This window comes from Hakea prostrata, chromosome 1 (assembly GCF_041222555.1).
Source record: "Hakea prostrata isolate BN-2017 chromosome 1, UWA_Hpros_2, whole genome shotgun sequence".
In the NCBI taxonomy this organism is placed as follows: domain Eukaryota; kingdom Viridiplantae; phylum Streptophyta; class Magnoliopsida; order Proteales; family Proteaceae; genus Hakea; species Hakea prostrata.
In genome coordinates this window covers 54,821,612-54,843,562 of record NC_142600.1, presented here as the reverse complement: position 1 = coordinate 54,843,562, position 21,951 = coordinate 54,821,612, and positions in this window count along the sequence as shown.

Here is a 21,951-nt window from a genome sequence, read left to right as displayed (position 1 = left end):
TCAAATCATTGATCCTTGGACTGTGGATCACATCCCGGGTATTCCAAATGGGGTACCGGCTGGGTGGATGTGACAGATTGGTATCAGAGCCCAAGATCAAGTGGAACCCCGAGCACAGAGACGGTGACGGAACATTCCGAGTCATAGATCCGGAAGTGACTCAAGTGCTCCTAGAAGTGAATAATAGATAACCTGGACTAGAAACCAAAATATTGAAACATAATTTGACCCATGAATAAGAAACAATAATATAGACAAAATAACTGAACTTCATTGATTTCATAGGGAAATTTGTACAAGTCTGAAAAGAGAAATACATCCATGATGACATAAAAGAAAATTTCTAGTGCTGTCTATGTAGGTGAACGACTCCTGCGATCTGTCTTATCCCTCCTAGATCTGAACTCCTCCTCCATTCGTGCAAACCTCTCACTGAGGGTGCACATGTGTAACTCCATCCTCTCCTGCCGAGCCTCGATCCTCTCAAGAATAGAGTAAATCGACGATTGATGAGAAGCCACATCTGGAGCCTCATAAGTTGTGTGTGATGGGCCTCCGACCTCAGTAAATAGTGGAGCAGGAACCTCCTCATGCCTCGGAGCCTCCTCATGACCCTGATCATCATCCTCACTATGCTCATCATCGTCACCACCGTCATCATCATCAGTACTATCATCCTCTGAGTCGTCATCTCCTGATGCATCATCGATATCATCCTCATCCCTCGATCCGACCGCATCCTGGAGCCCCATCTTCCTGATCAACCATGTACAAATGGGCTCACCTAAATCTCGACCCTGAATCGTAGGTGTATGCTCCAAGTCCACACCAAAGTACTCAAAGATACGAGTCAAGAGTCGACCGAAAGCCAAGTTCCTATCCCCAGGAAACTCGATCCGATCAATCATGACATTTTGCATGATGTATGCTAAATCGATTTGTACTCCAGTATACATACTATAAATGATCAGTGCCTCCATCGCCGACACTTTACTATGATGCCCTGCCTTAGGAAGGATGTTTCGCCCGATGATGCGAGCGATAACTCTAGCTGAAGGACGCATTGCAGTACCACACCGGGGCATATAATAGTCAATGTCATCCCATAGAGTCATGCACACCTCGTATACCTCATAAGGAAGAAGCACCTCTGTGATATCTGTACCAGCGGGAATCCACCAATGGGAATCTCGTACGATCGGTACATCTAAGATGCAAGCCAGTGTCCTCATAGTGAAACTGATCTCTCTACCTCCGACCATGGAATCTATGACAATCCTAGAACCATCCCTCGGATCATCCTCTATACGGTAAGTCAGATTACTACAGAAGTATCTGATAAGATCTGGGTAGACTGGTTGTGCCGTAGTGTATAAGTGAAGCCAATCCATAGCCTCTAATCTCTCTCGGATGCGAAATACCTCTAAATCATCCACATCCACCAATCGTCCGTGCTCGATCGGTATATCATGGAAATAATGTTCGTATAGAAACTCCGCCATAGGAGTAGTGAAATGCTCCTCGTCTATGACCTCAGCCCGGGGAACAAGTCCTCTACCCCTGTCTACTCGTCTCCCTCCTCTAGGCATGGTGTATCTGTTGAAACAAGGAAAGAAACTCATTTGGATTAGTCTCAGTGTATGATTGTAGATGAAGGGCATTTTCGTAAATTTTCAGAAAATTCGATTTTTGGTGAAATTTTGATTTGATCATTCTAACATATGCATAAGAGCTATACAAGCATGCTAGAATACTTTATTTGGTGAGAATCCATCTTTTTGGCATATTCAAAGTGAAAATTCAGCAAGTAAGAGAGAGAAAAATCCCTCTTTTGGCTTGCATTTGTGATTTTTGAAAAATTGGAATTTGACCGAATGGAGAGTGGGAACACTTTTCCCCTAGTAGATCAGTGTTGTAGAAATTTGTTTCATGTCAAAATTCCTTTTGGGTTGAAAATGAGACAAGTGCTTGTAAAGTTGAGTTTTTGTGAAATGAATAGTATTTTGGTAACCAAAATAGATGCAATCTTGTGTTTAGAACTTAATCTTACTTGAAAAGTTATGAAAACATGTTTCTAATCATTTATATGTATGATTCTAACCATTAGCTACAAGTATTACTCAGTTTTATTGAAGAACACAACAATGGTGAATGAAGTTTTCAAGAAAAGAGAAAAAGAAAGAGAACTTACTTGTGTAGATGATCAAGTGAGACTATCAAGAATGATTGAAGCTTTGAATCAAGTCCTAGCACTTTTGAAAACCCTAGAAAATCGCTTTCTCCAGAGCTAAACTCGAAATGGTTGAGTGAGAAATGAAAATGAAATGAGAAGTGGGCCCTTTAAATCTGATTTTCGCGCAGAATTTATTTTGGTCGATCATTTTGGTCGATACCATCGACCAAGAAGCATCGACCAAAATTCTCCATTTTCCTGCATTGGGTTATTTTGGGAATTTTTGATTCTTTGACTCATTTCCTCTATATTTTGATCAATGCTGATTTATTTTACTGTTATATTGATAATTCTAACCATGATTTGGTTATCCTATTCGTTGGCCAAGTTGTCTTTGTCAAATTTGAAATTTTGGTATCCTTATCTTTGATCCTTATAGAATGGTCTTACTTAGAAATCATTTCATCGGATCTGGAAGCAACGGAAACGAAGAAACCCCTGCTAGGGGCTCTGATCAGCAGACACAAGACGATAGCCACACCACGAATGGCATTCCTGGTGCCCCTGATATTGGAAGCTTTAGAGATATCGCCAGCGTCATGACCAACATGATGCAACAACAGGCTGCCCAATTTAATCAAATGATGACTGGTTTTGCTACCCTTCGCAATGAGAACCATGCCAGAATTGGAACTTCTGGAGCCGCAGCCCCTCTTATGGAAAGATTCACCGGGACACCCCACACCCGTTTGATGGAAAGTTTCCTAAAGTTACAAGTACCTTCCTTTACTGGTGTAACAAAGGACACCCTCTTTCCGAACAAGTGGCTTCGTGAGTTGGAGAAGGCCTTCAGACATTTGCAATGTTCTGATGCTCAGAAAGTGTTGTTTGCCGAGCAGAAGCTTTAGCAAGAAGCTGATGCATGGTGGGCTTCCACTAGGCCTATCCTTGAGACCTTGAATGGTGGTGTTGTTACCTAGGAGAAGTTTAAGGAAGCTTTTTGCAAGAACTTTCCAGAAGCTGTAAAGGATGCAAAGGAGGCCGAGTTCATGGCCTTAGTACAAGGTACCTTGTCTGTGCTTGAGTATCAGCAGAAATTTGAAGAACTTTTCTTCTTCGCCCCCGAGTCTATTAAGTCTGAAGAAGCCAAGGCGAAAAAGTTTTTCAAGGGTTTGCGACCCTCTATTAAGGCATACCTCACTGTCTTGCCTCTTGAAGGATATGCTCAGGTGGTTCAAAACTCGAAGAAGCTTGAAGAAAATGAAAAGGAAAATGCTCGAGTTCAGAAACCCTGACAACCTAGACCTTCTTGATTTGTGGACCGCATTGATCGGCGTTTTGCTAGACCTACTCCTTATCCTGCACCCGCCTTTAAGCCGAGAAATATTAGTCAGAATCCTAATTCCCTTCCTGTGAGCTATTATGGTCAGTCTAGTGGAGCCAGACCTCAGGGAGCTACTTATCCTCCTAGGCCTGGGATGGTGAATCCTAGACCAGCTTATCAGAGACCTCCCCCTGCTGCAGCTCCTATTGGACCGAAAGATACTATCTGCTTCCTCTGCAAGCAAGCAGGCCATTATGCTCGTTCTTGCCCCAAGAAGTCTGTGCACCCTCAAGCTCCTGTAGTGAAGAGTACTCCTGCTGCTACTTCTGCCCCTCCCTCTGGCAGAGTGTTTAGCATATCTGGTACCGAGCAAGACCCCTACCTCGATGTTGTAACAGTTCTTCTGTTAGTTGCTTCGCTTCCCGCATTTGTATTATTTGATACGGGTGCATCACATTCATTCATATCATCTACTTTTGCCTTGAGAACTAACTTGACACCTCGATGTTTATCTAGTCATTTATCTATTTGTACCCCTGTTGGGTCTGCTGTTAAACTAGATAAAGTGTTAGAAGATTGTTCCATTTTGATTTGTGGAAGAAATTTGAAGGCAAACATTGTATTGTTTGACATGAGAGATTTTGATGTAATCTTGGGAATCGACTGGTTGACTTCCTACAATGCCGTGATGTTATGCTCCTCAAAGAAGATTCAGTTCCGTGTAGAAGAGAATTCAGTTTTCGAATTTCAAGGAGAGAAGGGGAGATTTAGCAAGAAGACCTTGTCCACTCTAATGCAAGTCCATGCATTTTTGGGAGATGCTTCGTCTGGAAGCAAGGTCAAAGAGAAGAAGAGACTTGAAGAAGTCAGAGTTGTTAGTGAATTCCCTGATGTTTTTCCAGATGACTTGTCAGGTTTGCCTCCTGATAGGGAAGTTGAGTTTTCTATAGACTTAATTCCCTGGAGCGGCTCCTGTATCCAAGGCCCCTTACAGAATGGCACCTACCGAACTCGAAGAGTTGCAAACTCAATTAAATGAACTCTTAGAGAGAGGTTTCGTGCAGCCAAGCGTGTCGCCTTGGGGAGCTCTGGTCTTGTTTATAAAGAAGAAAGATGGTAGTATGCGTCTGTGCATTGACTACCGGGAATTGAACAAGCTGACAATCAAGAACAGATACCCTTTGCCTCGGATTGATGACCTTTTTGATCAGTTGAAGGGTGCTGCTGTCTTTTCAAAGATTGATTTGAGATCGGGATATCACCAGCTGAAGGTGAAGTCAAGTGACATCCTTAAGACAGCGTTCAGAACAAGGTACGGACATTATGAATTTAAAGTGATGCCTTTCGGCTTGACTAATGCCCCTGCCGTGTTCATGGACCTCATGAACCGAGTATTTCACGATGTACTCGATAAATTTGTAATCGTTTTCATTGATGACATCTTGATTTACTCAAAGAATGAGGAAGAGCATGCGGAGCACCTGAACTGCACGTTGCAAAGGTTGAGAGAAAAGAAACTCTATGCTAAATTTAGCAAGTGTGACTTTTGGCTCTCAAGTGTAGTATTTCTTGGCCATGTTGTTTCAGCCGAGGGTATTCGTGTTGACCCAGAGAAAGTCCAAACTGTTACTAATTGGGAAAGACCGAAGACCGTGACTGAGATAAGAAGTTTTCTTGTATTAGCAGGATACTACCGGAGATTCATTGAAAACTTTTCTAGGTTGGCTGACCCTATGACTAAGCTAACTAGAAAAGAAGAGAAGTTTGTCTGGACCGATTCTTGTGAGAAGAACTTCGAAGAGCTGAAAGTTAGATTGACAAGTGCCCCGGTTCTGACTATACCTGATAGTCCCGGTGGATTGACGGTCTACACTAATGCTTCTAAAATCGGTTTGGGCTGCGTGTTGATGCAACACGGAAAGGTAGTGGCTTATGCCTCTCGACAACTAAAGGATTATGAGCGGAACCACCCCACTCATGACTTAGAGCTTGCAGCTGTCGTATTTGCTTTGAAAATTTGGAGACACTATCTATACGATGAGAAGATCGCCATCTTCACGGATCATAAAAGTTTGAAATACTTCTTCACCCAGAAGGAGTTGAATATGAGACAGAGAAGATGGTTGGAGTTAGTCTGTGACTATGATTATGACATCCAGTACCACCCAGGTAAAGCAAATGTAGTGGCGGATGCTCTTAGTAGAAAGAGTCAAAGAAAAGAGTTGGATTTAAATGTTTTGAGTCGGCCTTTGTTGTCCTCGATGGAAAGATTTGGTTTGGAAGTGGTCCCTAAGGGTTCGGATTGTATTCTCTATGCCATGACTGCAAGATCCTCCCTTAGAGATAGAATTGTTGCCTTGCAAAGTTCTGATCAAGAGTTGAAAGAGAAGATTGATAAAATTGCCTCGAATTCAGAAATGGACCCTGCTTTTAGTACATCTATGGATGGTACCTTATTGTTTAAAGGTAGACTCTGTGGTGCCCGCTGTTGATGAAATCAAGAAGGAAATATTGAAAAAAGCACACCAGTCCATCTTTACAAGACACCCCGGAAGTACCAAAATGTACAAGGACTTAAGGGAACATTTTTGGTGGAATGGTTTGAAAGCAGATGTTGAAGACTTTGTTGCCAGGTGTGAAACTTGCCAACGTGTGAAAGCTGTTCGCCAACCCCCATCTGGATTACTTCAGCCCCTTCCTATTCCTAGTTGGAAGTGGGAAGATATCTCAATGGACTTTGTGACTAGCTTGCCGCAGACGAGTAAGGGAAATGACACTGTGTGGGTTATTGTTGATAGGTTGACTAAATCAGCCCATTTCATTCCTATGAAGATGACCTACTCTTTGGATAAGCTAGCTAGACTTTATGTGGACAATGTAGTTCGTCTACACGGAGTGCCAGTGAGTATCGTTTCGGACCGTGATCCTAGGTTCACCTCAAGGTTTTGGAATGGACTGCAGAAAGCCTTGGGAACCCAATTGAATTTGAGTACAGCTCATCACCCACAGTCTGATGGACAATCTGAGGGGACAATTCACATTCTTGAAGACATGCTTAGGTCTTGTGTGGTTGACATGGGTGTAAATTGGGATGAACACCTAGCCTTAGTCGAGTTTGCCTATAACAACAGTTATCAAGCAACAATAGGCATGGCTCCGTTTAAGGCTTTGTATGGTAACACTTGTAGAACGCCCTTGTATTGGACTGAGACTGGTGAAAGAAAAGTCTTAGGTCCAGAGATGATTGAAGCTACCAGTGATATGGTTGACATGATTCGGGAAAGAATCAAGTCTGCTCAATCTAGACAGAAGTCGTATGCCGACAAGAGAAGAACCGACTTAGAATTTCCAATTGGAGAGAAAGTCTTCCTTAAAGTATCACCTATGAAAGGGGTGACAAGATTCAATGTAAAAGGAAAGCTTAGTCCCCGCTTCATTGGACCTTTTGAGATTTTGGAAAGGGTTGGACCTGTAGCATACCGCTTGGCCTTGCCTCCGTCACTTGCTGGAGTTCACAATGTGTTCCATGTTTCAATGCTTCGGAAATACCTAGAAAACCCGGAGCACATACTACAGCAAGCATCGGAAGGACTTAGTGCCGATCTTTCTTACGATGAAGGACAAGCCGAGATCCTAGATAGAAAGGACAAGCAGTTGCAGAATCGCACCATCCCTCTGGTGAAGATTCGATGGAAAAACCATACCCCTGAAGAAGCTTCATGGGAGAAAGAAGAAGACATGAAGGAGAAGTTTCTTCATCTTTTTGGAAGCACAGGTACGCTTTCAATTTCGAGGACGAAATTCTTTAAAGGGGGGGAGAATTTAATATCCAGCCCTATTCTAACCTTGACCCTGACCCGGATCCACTGTTGTATTCAGGTCCGAGGACCCGAAGCGGTGGAAGAAGAGATTTATGGACCATTCTGATTGATGATCATGATTCGGAGACCGAGCCCATGGACATTGACAATGATACCCCTTGCTTAAATGCATTGTCAGTGTTTAAGAAAAGTCTGTGCATCGGAGGAAATTAATATGGTTGATGTACCAAATGACCTCTTGTGCACAATCCGAAGGTATTCCCCGAACCTAGACTTCTTGATTGAATTGTGGAAGAAAACCTCACTCAATTTGACCTTGTATAACCTTTCAAATCCCTACTTGAAGTTGCTGTTCTAAACCTGAGTTTTCTGCTTAAAATATTTTGGTCGATCATTTTGGTCGATACCATCGACCAAGGACCATCGACCAAAATATCCCAGTCTGCCAAGTTAATGATTCCATGGAATATTCCTTTTCTATTTAATATGACCTCGAGCCTTGAGCCTTTTGCAATCATTTTTCTCACCTGGGAACGTGGGGAGAGCTTCCCAAAGCAGCTCCTTGGTTAGTGTGAAGGGTATCTCATCAAAGACACTTAGTTTATCATTGATTCTTGTCTTCATCTTCCACACTAAGGTATGACTCTTCATTCCACTCTCTACCCTACCATTTTCTACTCTTTTCTATTATCATCTTGCTGATGAGACATTTGGAATGGTGCTGCAACCTTGCAACCACCACTCCAAGTGCCTACTCATGCTCAATCCATGATTCCCTTAGCCATTCATTGATGCTAATGCTTATATCTCATGCCTACCATATGTATTCCATGATTTACCTATTAACATCATACTATTTGATATCAAACTGAGCTATAGAGTGTATTATGTTCATGTTTAACATTGCCATATGATTCCAATCGAATTTCTATTAGTTCCTCTAGCTATTGCATGCCATTCCTCATCAATGCAATCAATTCCAACTCAGGCCATGATGTTTATCACTTGAACTTGATAGCTCAAATTGGGGCTTTTTAATTGGACCATTGGATTGGGTTAATTCCTTGATTTATAGTGTCCTACTACTGTTGTTAAGTGTGCCTCCAAGTTTCAGATTGATCCGAACACCGGAAGACTCATTTCGGACCAAAATCCCCAAAATCCACTTTTCTGCCCGAGGACAATTTTGGTCGATACTTTTGGTCGATACCATCGACCAAGACCATCGACCAAAGTTGTTGCTGACAGCAACCTTGGTCAGTTTTGACCCAAATGACATCCGATCTTCCCGACTTCTTTTCTAACTTATTATTGATGTTTGTTTAGGGCCTTAACAATTCTATTGGACTATTCTTGGTATTCTCAATTCATCATCAACTCATCCAAGGTAAGGATGGTTATATCCATAAACCTATAAGTCATCAAATATTGAATCGTGCTTTATTCAAAGAATGAAATCCCTAAATTTCTTTCAATCATTATGATACTGTTACATATGTGTTAGAACAGTAACATTTAAATCTTTATACTTTTGTTGTGTTACTTTATCGTTTTGATTTGCTTATGTTTATAATGATTTGTTTCAATATCATGATTTGATTACTATTATGAATATGCATTGGATGCATGAGAAATGATGAGATTTGATGTGTGATTGCTTACGTATGACTTGGGATTGGAGGGTGTCCTACTGACACTTCTGTCCTTAGGCATCGGAGGGAATAGTATGGGATATTCTCCGATGGCGCCTATCGACACTCTCCCGAGTTATTGGATGACATACATAGGATTGTCTAGTTGTGTGGCTAGGTTCATCCTTGTCGTGTCAGACCCGAATCGGAAGGGCATTGAGACCGAACAACCCGTGGTAGTGTATCGTTGGATGGGCGCTCTAGGCCGGTAACCAATCCGGTAGGGGACATAAACCATGCTACGGATACCTGAAAAGGGCCATTTATTGGTAGAGTTGCATATGGATAGACTTGGGCTCACGGGCACTCAAGACTGGTAACCAATCCGTGAGAGCTTCCCGTTTACTATATGTGGATGACCAATAGGGTTGATGAGTCCGAAATTCGGGATTTCGCTGACTCTAGTGTGAAGGATACCGGAAAGGATCGCCGGGGGCGAGGAATGGACGTATCTGAATCTGACTTGACCGACTGAGTAGATGACTTGCATTGGGCTAGGCTTTACAGTGACATGCGCCAGTACTCGACCAAATGGTGATGTGAGAGAGCGGTGATCGATCCCGTTACCATGGTTTTTGATGACTTTACAGATCTTCCCCGGGCATTCCCAAGATATGGAAATGGGAGAGTGACTGACGACCCAGAGAAGTACGGTGCTATGACTTAAAGCATGCCTACCTTAGAGACCAGCATTCATAGAGTTAGGCTCATATCTGCATCATATGTTCCATATCACATTGCATTATTATATGTTCTGAATGTGTATGATTTCTAATTATGGAATAACTTCCTTGCTGAGTTCTTTGAACTCATTCCTTTTTGTGCAAATGTTTTAGATTACATTCCAGGTACCAAAGATTACGATGGCACCTCCTATGAGGCGGACTATGATTCCACATACTACCCACCGGGTAGTGGCGTCGGTGATGATCCGTATATTGGAGCCGAGGAGGATTACTATCCGCACCAGGGTTAGCCCCACAGTTGTGCGGGAGCGGCAACGCTGGGTTTACTTCATCCGTACTGTTGAGGAGACTACCATTAGTATAGAAGAAACCCTAGCATAGTGCCCCATTCCCCTGGTGTATTTGTGGAACCTTGGATATTGTAATTAACTTGTCTTTGAATTATTCTGGTCATATTCGGATATGTAACTAACTTGATTTACTTCTTTTCCGCTGCTCTGAGAGGGCGACTACCACACCTTCTCACCCTTTATGATTTTGATCACACTTTATTATTATCTATATTTCCGCACTCTTATTTAGTTACTCTTATCTTATTCATGATACTTAGTATTAGCTGTTTTTACCATTGATTATTACTGTTCATGATTGTGTTACCGTGTATGTGGGAGGCATGGACCTCAGATCATTAATCCTTGGACTGTGAATCACATCCCGGGTATTCCAAATGGGGTCCCGGCTGGGTGGATGTGACAGAAAGCATACTTGGGCTTCCACTAAGATGAGGAAACTTCTTCAGGGGTGTGATTCATCCATCAAATCTTTACCAGGGGGGTGGAAGGTACAACAAAAATAGATCTAATAGGTAAAGAACATTGGACTCTTGGCTAACTTCTTAAATATCTAAGAGGAATTCAAAACAATACTGACAAGCACTTCTAATCAAGACTAGTAAAACTCATATGGTAAGAATAAATCAAAACAATGCATATGGCCTATATGCAATGCATCAGTAAGGAATAAATCAAGCAACACATATGATATGTGTGTAATGCATAAGTAAAGAATAAATAAGGGCAATGCATGTGGTATTCATACAATGCTCAAGCAAAGATAAATCAAAGCAGTGCATATGGTATGTATACAATGCATAAGTAAAGAATAGATCAATAGCAGAAGTTAAAGGATAAGAGCAACGTACCGGTTACGAGATTTTGGTTTGGTTCTAACTCGCTTCCAACTACGCTACACAGTTTTCCAGCAGGAGGGGCTTGAACTAACCGTGCAGCTAAAGCAGCTCGATGACTTAGTTTATGAGGGCAGCGACGGGCAAAATGTCGTTTTTGACGGCAGTAAAAACAAGCAAAGTTTCCCTGTCCTAAAGCTCGCACTGGCTCTAGAGATCTTTGATTCACTGGCCTCAGGTCTGCAGCAATTTGATTGAGGTTTGCATTCCCAACACTTTGTCCCACAATCTGGGGATTATAAGTCGAGGTGGAATACGGTGCAGGCCTAGTGAACTTTCTGTCTGTCCTTTTAGCATAGCTAGGACTTCTACTGGGTAGGGAGTTTTGGTGACAAAACTTCTTTCTTCCAACTTCAGGCATAGTAGCAAGATTAGGGTTTGTCTGGGCAGCAGCACGGGTCTCGCATAGCCATAATCCCAGTCAAGATTCGGTTGAACTGTGCACTCTGCTGTTGCAACATATCCCCCATAAGATTAATGATTTCTTGGTAGTTGACCACTGGAGAAGCACCGGATGGGTTACCGGTCACTTGACCTTTCAGTGGGTTCTGGGCCTCAACACTGCCAGAGGACACTCTAGCTCTAGGAACAACTCTCTTTCCATTCCCACTTGAGGAAGCACCAGAGTTCCTTCTTCCGGTCATTTTGACAAACGAATCGAAAGTCAAAAATCTACGAGAATATGTCCAAATTCAAAATCACACTTCCAACATGTCAAACATACTTGATTACAACTGCACATGCCATTAAAATCCAAACAATGCATCAAAATCAATATTTTCCAAGACTGCCAAAACAGCAAAATCTGCCCTGCTTGAAAAACAGCTTTGAAGGGACCAATTTCTCTATTTCAATCCCATTTCAACGCTTCCAACTTGAGTGCGGTTTTCTTCTACAAGTCAATAAAGAAGTCTAGTTTCCAGAAATACCTTCATATCAAGCATGGGAGTTCATTAGGTCCACCAACTAACCTCACCTTCTTATGCGCAAGCAGGATTTGCCATACATAGTTCAGCAACTTCGGACAGGGATTTGGAGGGTTATATGCAAATTGAGTGGGGTTTTCTCCTTCAAGTCCATCAAGAAGTATAGTTTTGAGAGATACCTTCGGATTGAGCACAGGAGTTCATTAGGTATTTTAACTAATTCACCCCTCTTCGGTGCGCAGATTCAAAACTAACACTGACAATCCTCTCAAGTGAGGGGCACCATCGTCAATGTCCATGGGCTTGGGCTCCAATACCAAATCATCAACCAAAAGGGTCTACAAGTCTCTTTTTCCCCCACTTCGGGTCTAACATAACAGATTCCGGGCCGGGTCAAGGTTAGGATAAGGCCGGACATTACAGATCTACCCTAAGGGAAAGGTCTGGCATGACTTCCTAAGGCTTTCAAAGATAATAACATTGAAACCAAGGTCCAAATTAAGGTGTAACATTTAAACTTACCCTTCTTTACCCAAAACAGATAGGGTGTCCTGGCTAGGTTTGGGCTGGATTTCACATCGGGATTCAAAGCAATCATTTCAATCTTCTCTTCCAACTCTTGATCAGAACATTGCAAAGCAACAATCCTGTCTCTAAGGGTGGATGTTGCCGTCATGGCATAAAGAATACAATCCAAACCAGACCATTTCCATACCAAACCTTTCCATCGACGACAACAAAGGCCGACTCAAAGCATTCAACTCAAGTCCTTCCTTTGACTTTTCCTACTAAGAGCATCCGCAACAGCATTAGCCTTACCTGGCTGATACTGGATGTCACAATCATAATCAGAGACCAATTCTAACCATCTCCTTTGTCTCATGTTCAGCTCCTTTTGGGTGAAGAAGTATTTCAAACTCTTATGATCTGTGAAGATAGCGATCTTCTCACCGTACATGTAATGTCTCCAAATCTTCAAAGCAAAGACATTACCGGCAAGCTCTAAATCATGAGTGGGGTAGTTCTGCCCATAATCGTTAATTGCCGAGAGGCATATGCCACTACCTTACCATGTTGCATCAACACGCAACCCAAACCGTTCTTGGAAGCATCAGTGTAGACTGTCAACCCACCGGAACTCTCATCAAGTATAGTCAAAACCGGGGCCCTTGTCAATCTAACTTTCAGCTCTTTGAAATTCTTCTCGCAAGCTTCGGTCCACACAAACTTCTCTTCTTTTCTAGTTAGCTTAGTCATAGGAGCAGCCAACCTAGAAAAGTTCTCAATGAACCTTCTATAGTATCCCGCCAATCCAAGGAATCTTCTTATCTCAGTCACGGTCATCGGTCTTTCCCAATCAGCAACTGTTTGCACCTTCTTAGGATCCACACGAATACCTTTGGCTGAAACAACATGGCCGAGAAATACTACCCTTGATAGCCAAAACTCACACTTGCTAAAATTAGCATAGAGCTTCTTTTCTCTCAACCTTTGCAATGTGAAATTTAGGTGTTTCACATTCTCTTCTTCATTCTTCGAGTAGATCAAGATGTCATCAATGAAAACGATCACAAACTTATCTAGCACATCATGAAATACTCGATTCATAAGATCCATGAACACGGTAGGAGCATTAGTTAAACCAAAAGGCATAACTCTAAATTCATAATGTCCATACCTTGTTATAAACGTTGTCTTAAAGATATCACTTGACTTCACTTTCAATTGATGATATCCGGATCTCAAGTCAATCTTCGAGAACATAGCCGCGCCTTTCAACTGATCGAAAAGATCATCAATCCGGGGCAGCGGGTATCTATTCTTGATGGTCAACTTGTTCAACTCCCGGTAATCAATGCATAGACGCATGCTACCGTCCTTCTACTTCACAAACAAGACAAGAGCTCCCCTAGATGATACACTTGGTTGCACAAAACCTCCCTCTAAGAGCTCATTCAGTTGTGTTTGTAACTCTTCTAACTCGGTAGGTGCCATTCTATACGGAGCTTTAGATACCAGAGGGCAATCCTGACAGATCATCTGGAAACACATCAGCAAAATCACAAGCAACCTTGACTTTTTCAAGTCTCTTCCCTTCTTTGACATTGCTTCAAGGTGAAGCACTTTCCACCAAAGCGTGGACTTGCATTAAAGCGGTCAAAGTTTTCTTGCTAACTCTTCCCTTTTCTCCTTGGAACTGGAAAACTGAATTTCCTTCCTTTCGAAACTGAATCTTCTTTGAAGAGCACAAGATTACAGCATTGTAGGATGTCAACCAATCAATTCCCAAGATTACATCAAAATCCTTCATATCAAACAACACTAGATTTGCCTTCAAGTTCTTTCCACAAATTAACACATGACATTCTTCTAACACTTTATCTAGTTTAACAGCAGACCCAATAGGGGTACTAATCGACAAACAACTACATAAACACCGGGGTGTTAGGTTAGTCTTCAAAGCAAAAGTAGATGAGATGATCGAATGAGATGCACCCGTATCAAACAAAACAAATGCTGGATATGAAGCAACTAACAATGTACCTGTAACAACATCATGCCAAGGATCCTGTTCAACACCAGATATGTGAAATCCAGCCCAAACCTAGCCAGGGCACCTTATCTGTTTTGGGTAAAGAAGGGTTAGTTTAAATGTTTGACCTTAAAGTTGGACCTTGATTTGATCTTAGCTTGTTGCTTGTAGACCCTTTTGGTTGACGATTTGGTCTCGGAACCCAAGCCCATGGAAATTGTCGATGATGCCCCTCACTTGAGAGCATTGTCAGTGTTAGTTTTGAATCTGCGCACCGAAGAGGGGTGAATTAGTTGAAATACCTAATGAACTCCTGTGCCCAATCTGAATATATTTCCCAAAACTAGACTTCTTGATGGACTTGTAGGAGAAAATATCACTCAATTTGACCCCATATAACCTTCCAAATCCCTGTCCGAATTTGCTAAACTATGTCTGTCCAATCCTGCTTGCGCATCGAAGAAGATGAGCCTAGTTGATGAACCTAATGAACTCGAATTCTTGATACGAAGGTATTTCTGGAAACTAGACTTCTTGATTGACTCGTAGAAGAAAACCTCACTCAATTTGATCTTGTATAGCCCTCCGAATCCCTGTTTGAACCTTGCTGTTTTGATTGGTCGATTGGACCAGTAGACCAATCCAATCGACCAATGGTGTCTAAATTTACCAATTTGCTCCTGTCTCCTCTATTTAAGTCAAATCTCGGGATTACTTCACCTCCTATGCCTCCTAAGCCTCTGGAATGAGTTAGAACCCTAATCTAATCAATTCCCTTGCATTCCTTGGTGATCTCTCACAAGACTTCAAGTAATCTTCATCCTCTCGCATCAAAGGTATGTCTACTCTCTTTTCTTTCTTCTCCATCTCTGATTTTCTTTCTTTAATCTGTTCTTGGCTGAGATCAGGAAAAAGATGATGCACTCTTGCAACCATCCACTCCATGATCTCATCTTGTTCCTTGAGATCTATGATCATCATCATGATCTCAACCCCACCGATGGAATCTTTGAAAACCCTAACCCTAATCCTTTGAAACCCTAACCTGGGTGATTATCTGAGAACCTTTTTGGTAACCTCCCACGTGAGGGAAACCTCATGGGTAATGTGGAGGTTGATCTAAATTCAATATTCTTTAATTCTTCTTGTTGTAATTGGCCGATCATCAATTCCCTCCCTCCTGTGATCTTAACCTTTTTATGGGAACCATAAGGGTGAAACCCTAATTTCTTGGGTTAGATCAAGAACCCATCTTTTGACCATGATTATCTTCCCATAATGTTTCTATTAACCTAAACAAGATTTTCTTATTATGTTCTTGATTGCAACCATTCCCTTTCTTCCTGTGATCATAACCTTTTCATGAGAGCCATAAAGGTTGAAACCCTAATTTCTTGGGTTAAATCAAGAACCCATATTTTTACCATTACTTGATGATTTTATCTTCCCATATGATTCTAATACATCCTAAGAAGTTCCCCTTCGAATTTCGGATCAATCCGACTTCAAACGAAGAAGTTATGGCAAAAACAGTTTTCACTATTCCGTACTGACTCGATTGGTCGACTCATTGGTCGACTGGGTCAGTAGACCAAGGCAATCGACCAATGAAGTCGGTAGCTTCAATTTTCGCTCGATTTGATTCGTTTTCTCTCTAATCTTTTAGGTATCTTTCCTAATGTTATATCTCTGCTTGTTAGGGGTTTATTTGCCATGTTTGGTGTCTCTCTCTTTGATCTTGGGATTATCTTCGGCGATAATCAGGTAAGGACAGTTGATTCCTTAACTACATAGATTGCTTGTTCTCTGGTTTCTACTTTATGAAACTATGAGATTACCTACTGTTATTGTATTTTAATTCTGATCTCCTACTGTGGGAACAGTAGCACTTATTTATATCATCTTTTCATTGTTTATGTTATATGAATTACTTATTACTGCTTAATCTGATGTTGCTTTTACATTCTCTTTTATATGATGAACTACTGGTTGTGTATGTCATGACTGATCTGAGAATGTGTTTGCTTAAGTTTGGTTTGGGATTGGGAAGTGTCCTTTTGACACTTCTGTCCTTGGACATTATCGGAAATAGTATGGGATGTTTCCGGGGTTTCCCATCGACACTTTCCCGAATCAATGGTTGTCATACCTAGGGATGTCTAGCAGTGTTTGGCTAGGATACACCCCTGTTATATAAGACCCGATTCGGAAGGGTATTGAGACCGAACGACCCGTGGTAGCAATGGAAATTCACGGGCGCTCAAGACCGGTAACCAACCCGTGAGAGGACGGGAATCACATTGTGGGGGCCATTTATTGGAGGGTTGCATATGGCTAGACTTGGGCTCATGGGCGCTCAAGACCGGTAACCAACCCGTGAGAGGACATGAGAGCTTCCCGTTTACCATATGTGGATAACCAATAGGGTTGATGAGTCCGTAGTCTGAGTTGGTCGGTGCCATAAGATACGCTGACTCTAGTGCGAAGGATACCGGAATGGATCGTCAGGGACGAGGAATGGACGTATCTGGAACTGAGTTGATATAACTGACTAGATTACTTGCATTGGGCTAGGCTTTTCCCTGACATGCGCCGATACTTTTGCCAAATGGTTGTGAGAGAGTGTGTTGACTTAACCCCCTGCCATGGTTTGTCTTGAGGGATGAAGGACCCATTACCAACCGGCTGCCCAAGAATACCTTAAATGGGTGAGGGAATCCAAGATATCTTAAATGGTTGAGGATGTGAGCGGACCTACCCAAAGAAGTACGGTGCTATGACTTAAAGCATGTCTGCCATAGAGACCAGCATACATAGAGTTAGATGCATTCATACATTATCTGTTTCATATTGCATTGCATCTTGTTATGGTTTGCCACATGTTACCTATGATGTTATGGATCAACTTGCCTTACTGAGTTTCTTTCGAAACTCATTCATTTTTTTGTACAATCTGTTGTTAGACTTCTCTACAGGTTCGGATTTCTTTGACGGTACGTATGAGGAAGCACAAGGTGAAGAAGATGAAGACTAAAGAACAAGAAGAGCTGACTGAAGATGTGGATTAGATTTCTTTTGTTTCTTCTAGACTTATCTTTTACTTTACTTGTATTAGCTTAGAGCCTTATTTAGATTTCGATCTACCTTCCGCATGTGTTTGTAGGGTGTATTTCCGCTATACTCTACAGTTGTCTTTTGATTTGGTATCTTGTTATTCCGCACTCTGATATTCTATAGTGATCCTTCTGAGATCCTTTCTTGACTTTTATTATAAATTACTTGAACATTATGATTTGTTCTTGCTTTTGATTATGTTATTGTGCGAAATGGATATGATCGTTCCTAAACTTGATCTTTTGGGCTGTGGATCACACTCTCGGGTATGCCAGATAGGGTACCGGCTGGGAGGATGTGACAAGATATGTTGAATACTTTGCCAGAGGGAGGGGAAGGGGCAGGAACAAGAGCACTTTTCACGATTGGAGCATAAGGTTGGGCTGGTTTCTTTGGGCAAAAGCGAGTAAAATGGCCTGTCTGCTTGCAAAAGAAGTAGAATCTTTCTATCCAATAGGAGCCACAAAAGTGGGAGGTCTCTGGAATGCAGGTCTATGATTCATCATCCCAGGCCGAGGTGGATGCACAACTCCCGAAGGTCTAACTCCACTGGACTGACCATGCTGGTCCACAGGAACAAAACTAGAACTCTTGCCAAAACTCCTTGGCTAGAAGGCAGGAGCAGGTCTAGCAAAGTGCCGATCAGTGCGGTCCACATAGCCAGGGTGCCTAGGCTGCCAGGGTCTCTGTACTCGAGCATTTTCCGACTCATTCTCTTCAAGCTTCTTCGAGTTTTGAACAACTTGAGCATAACCTTCCAGGTGTAAGACCTTGAGATACGCCTTGATAGAAGGCCGCAGTCCCTTGAAAAACTTTTTCGCCTTTGCCTCAACGGAATTGATGGATTTGGGGGCGAAGAAGAAAAGTTCTTCAAACCTCTGCTGATACTCTAGCACTGACAAAGAACCTTGCACTAATGCCATAATTGGGCCTCTTTGGCATCTTTTACAGCCTCAGGAAAATAATTCTTGCAAAAAAATTCCTTAAACCTTTCGAAGGAGACAACGTCAGCATTAAGATTTTCAAGAATGGGCCTGGTGGAGGTCCACCATGCATCAGCCTCGTGCTTGAAGCTTCGCTCAGCGAAAAGGACCTTTTAAGCTTCCGAGCACTGTAAGTGCCTGAAGGCCTTTTCTATCTCCCGCAGCCACTTATTAGATAAAAGAGCATCTTTAGTCACGCCGGTGAATGACAGTACTTTGTAATTTTAGTAAGCTCTCCATCAGCCTGGTACGCGGGTTTCCAATGAACCTCTCCCTCTCCACATACAGGGCTGCAACACCCGGATTCCCTTGATCGCCAACACAGTTCTCTTCACGGAGGGTCATGAAGCTTGTCATCATCTGATTAAATTGGGCCTGCTATTGCTGCATCATATTGGTCATGACACTAACAATATCTTTGAAGCTTCCGATCTCGGGGGCATCAGGAATCCCATTTGTAGTATGGCTATCCTCTTGAGTTTGCTGGTCGGCACCCCCAGCAGGTGCTTCTTCATTCCCGGCACCAACGAAACGATTTCTAAGAAGGACCATTCTTCAAAAATCAAAGATAAGGACACCAAAATTCGAATCTGTCAATAACAACTTGATCAATGATTAGGATACTCAAATCATGGTTAAAACTATGAATGTAGCAAGCAAATAAATCAATATTGGTTAAAATCCAAAGAAATCCAATCACAAATCAAAATTTTCTTAAAATTGGCCAAAGGCAGCAAAATGACCCCTCTTGGTCGATGGCATCGACCAAACATTTCCTGTGCGAAAAAATCAGATTAAAGGGCCCACTTCCTCATTTTATTTTCATTTCATACACTTTCATTTCGAGTTTAGAGCTCTGGGGAAAATGACTTTCTAGGGTTTCTTAGGGTTTCCAAGCTTGATTCAAGGTTCCAACAACACTTGCAAATCTTCTTTGATTCAACAACACAAGTAAGCTCTATTTCTTCTTCTCTTTTCTTTCAAAAATCAAATACCATTGATATGATTCTCTTCAAAACTGAATAATGTTTGTTGCTAATTGTTAGAATCATGCTTAGGAATGTTTAGAAACATGTTCCCATTAGTTTCCAAACAAATCCAAGTTTAAATCACAAGATTGCACACACTTTGGTTCCAAAATCACTATTCATCTCACCAATTTCCAACCTTGCAGACACTTGTCCTATTTTCAAACCAAATTGAATATTGACACGAAACGAATTTCTACAAGACTCATTTACTATGGGGAAGGTGTTCCCACTCTCCGTTTTGTAAAATTCCAATTTTAAAAAATTCACAAACGCAAGCCCAAAGAGGATTTTCCCTATTTATACTTGCTGAATTTTCACTTTCATAATGCCAAATTGATTGATTTCCACCAAACAAACCATCCCAGCATGTTTATCCATGTCTTATGCACATGCTAGTATGGTCGAAACGCAATTTCCTCAAAATCAATTTTTTTTTGAAAATTTATGAAAATGCCCTTCATCTACCAAATACACACAAGGACTAGTCCAAATGCCCTTCATGTACCACAGTAGTATAACATTATAAGAATCTAATTAAAGAAATAAATTAACAAGATTCAAATATAGAAACTAAGATATGCAATTTATGTTGTTAAAGAAGTAACCATCCTTACCTTTTATAACTCGCAAAGGAATCCTAAGAAATCAAGTAAGATCTTGGCAAACTTTAGAAGAAGGTCCTAAACAAGTGTATACAACATATTAGGAAAGATCCCTAACAGAAAAGATACCAAAACATCCAACACAGACCAATTCTGGAGTTGCTGTACTCATTGGTCGAGTGGATTGGTCGACTGGTCCAGTCGACCAATCAGTCGACCAATGCAGACAGTAGCCTAAAAAAAACAGAGTTTTAAGATATAAATCCTCATTTGGTGGTTCAAAAGGGTAATAATCAAGGGGTAAACTACATTAGTAGTATCCTAACATAAAGGGGACCTCAAAACACTAATCCAATCAAGCCATCAAGATCCAAATTAGGAAACAAAAAGTTACCATAATTAGATCAACCATGGATCTTGAAGAATTCAAGATAGAAATCAAAGACAAGAACAATAGGAGAATGGATCATTGCTTCAAGTAAAGGTATCATGAAAAGCATACTTAGATCTTCAACGAAATAGGCTTAAAAGCATAAATCTAAATAAGGAAACAAAACCTACCATATATGTAACTACCATGATTCATGAAGAAAACATGGTATGGTAGAAGAGGAACAACTAAAGATTGATAGATCATGGATCATGAAAAGAAAACACAGCAATTGACTACTAACATGATCAATATAGAAGATCCAAGGAGATCAGAATTCAAATCAGAAGTTAAACAAAGACTAGATCATGGTTTGATCATGATTCCTTCAAAAGCTTGCAATGATCATGGTTAAGATCATTGTTTTAGCCATTAATCCATAGGATGATCATGAGAGACAAGTCCAGAGATGATTGCAACAGAGAATGCAACATCTCCTCTACTGTCTCAACTCAAAAAGGAAAGCAAAATAGAGATGGAGGAGAAGAAGAGAGTGTAGACATACCTTTGATGCAAAAGGAAGAGTTTCGACGAAGATCCGTCAAGAAAATCACCAAGGATGCAAGGGAGATGACTTGCAGAGGTCTTTGGTTCGTTCCAAAGAGTTTGGAGGCAGCAAATACGAAGTAGACTCGAGATTGGACTTAAATAGAGCAAGCAAGACCTAATTGCCAAAGACAACACTCATTGGTCGAGTGGATTGGTCGACTGGTCCAGTCGACCAATCAGTCGACCAATGCAGACAGCAATTCCAAAACAGGGAATTGAAGACCCAGATCAAATCCAATCCTAAAGGGGTTTTGCACACATAACAAGTGACTTACCTAATAGGTAGAAATGCCTTCAAACCATGAGAGAGAGCACTCCAAGTCCATCAACTAATCCGATCTTCATCAAGATTCAGTTTCCATAAATAGAACTTCATCATCAACTCTCATGGATTCAAAGCCAGACACCAAGTCCTCCACTGGGATGGCCCAAAGCTGACTTCTTACTTTACTTCGGGTCACTGGACCTACAAATAACAAGGTTTCCGGGTCAAGGTTAGGGCTGGGTTTTACATTCTCCCCCCCTTAAAGAAATTTCGTCCTCGAAATTGAAAGCGTACCTGTGCTTCCAAAGAGGTAAGGAAACTTCTCCTTCATGTCTTCTTCCTTCTCCCAAGAAGCTTCTTCAGGGGTATGGTTCTTCCACCGAATCTTCACCAAAGGGATGGTGCGATTCCGCAGCTGCTTGTCCTTCCTATCCAAGATTTCGGCCGGTTCTTTATCGTAGGTCAAATCAGCACTAAGTCCTTCAGGTGCTTGCTGCAAAATGTGTTCCGGATTCTCTATGTATTTTCGGAGCATCAAAATATGAAACACATTGTGAACACCAGCAAGAGGCGGAGG